Raw genomic sequence first — 1,995 nt, 5'->3', positions numbered from 1 at the left:
CCACTCCAGGATAATATCATTATTCTGAATTCCTTATTAGGCAGTTCCCAATACATAGTTCGTAATGATATTCTATAAGCCTGTACTTCCAATGCAAATTCTAACTCTTCATCTTACTTGTTTGTTTGAGCTACTCTGTCTTGTGTTTGCATGTGAGCAGATATTTTGTTGTTGCTTTTTAGGTATCATGGTAGTGCTGTTTTTGTAATAATTAGATGAATGTATGTTGGTGTATTCTTAAACTCTCTAATTGCCTCCTGATAGATGTGATCAGGATATGGGTTTACCTTTTCACTATGTTTATAGTTCAATTCAGAGTGCTTTTAGCAAGTGTTGGTTGTAGATGCTGCTCTGGTGTATAGCAGCTGATATTGGCTCTTGCTCAGTTGGTGGAGTTTTATAGGTTGTGATTGTAGATTAACTGTATGGCTGAAATTGCTGCCCCCTGTTGCATAGGGAAAGAAAAGGAAGAGACCCCCAAAATAGAAGGGGAACTAAAAATCAGACTGGATACTGAGAACCAAAATTTCCACACACAAAAAATAAGTGGCAAAATATGAGTAAGAATTTAGGACCACTTTATGGCCTCTTGCCTTCAAAGCCTCACTTTGGAAGACACTCCAGCTGCAAACTCTTTCTGTTGAGTTCTCTCCCTTATTCATTTCTGTGCCCAGTGATCCTCCCTGTGCATATCCTTCCACAAGAATAGAAGAACCTTCCTTAAGTGTTTTCACTTGTTCAGATACTCCCTCTAGTCCCCAGAATGCAGCTGGGCAGAAAAAAACAATAGAAAAGAATGAAAAAAGGTTTGCTTGCACCTTTATCTCTACCTATCTGTCAGAACTCTATGAAGAGAGTGTGCTTTTGACCCTGTATCTGCTGACTCACATTCAAAATGATTGCACTGGGATCCTTGGCCAATGAAAATCAGAAGCCACCTCCTTTCATGCTTCAGCTCCAAATCTTACTCATACTAAGCAATTGATTCCATTACTTGTCCCTTTATCTGAAATTTAGAGTTCCAGGATTGTCCTCTGAGCCTTTTTCTTCTGGTATTCTGTGTTTTTACAGTTGGAGGTCTACACATTTTAAAATAACTTTTGTTTCAGCTTAACTTTTATTTCATACAATGTATGAAAAATTGTATTTTTTCTTTTCTAGTGAATGAGCATATGACATATCTTTAGGTCTTTTGCTCACAATTTTTTTTTTTTTTTTTTTTCAGATTTTCATTTTTGGTTTATTATTTTTCTTCCCTTCATATATCTTGTTTTATGTTGAAAGTGAAAATTAAAATAAAATGAAATCCCATGGAGTGCTTTGTGTGGTTTTCTCAGCAGTCTGTTTTTATTAGGATTTGTGTTTCTCTCTCATGATTTTGTAGGAAACGGTAGAAGTAAAACATCTGTCACGGAGTGCATTTTAACTGGTTCCAGGAGCCCTGGAATGGTGCTGCAGGATAGGTACTTGACAGCAAGGCTAGTGGTTCAAACTCACCAGCTGCTCCTCGGAAACCTTATACAGGGTTTCTATGACTCGATAACACTTAACAACAACAACAATGTCAGAGAATTCTTTGGAGAGTGGGCATGGTGAGTGCTGATATCACCTGCTACTCTTCTCATCTGGACCAACATGGCATTGAGTAGAAAGATGGACTTGTCTAAGGGCTAACTCCCCTTCAATTCTTTTTTTTTTTTTTTAATATTTTTTTGTGAATTTTGTGATAGTTTACATTGGAGAACATTAGCTTTACATTCATCCTATCATATATCATTTCATTGCCATGGTTATAATCCCCTCCATGCATCATCAATCAACCGAAGGGTATACCTTGCAAGCCTGCCCCCAGTCATCAGCACACAGCACCTCTCCCTCTTTGGGTCTAGAGTCCCTGGCTGCTCCATCTCTCCATGTCGTCGTCTCTGCCTCCATCTCTGGCATCACTGCTTCTCTGGGTAGGGTCTCACACTCGGCTCTCTGCTCTTCTTCCTT

Source organism: Chrysochloris asiatica, unplaced genomic scaffold (genome assembly GCF_000296735.1).
Source record: "Chrysochloris asiatica unplaced genomic scaffold, ChrAsi1.0 scaffold00082, whole genome shotgun sequence".
NCBI lineage: Eukaryota > Metazoa > Chordata > Mammalia > Afrosoricida > Chrysochloridae > Chrysochloris > Chrysochloris asiatica.
Note: the sequence above shows the minus strand (reverse complement) of the source record.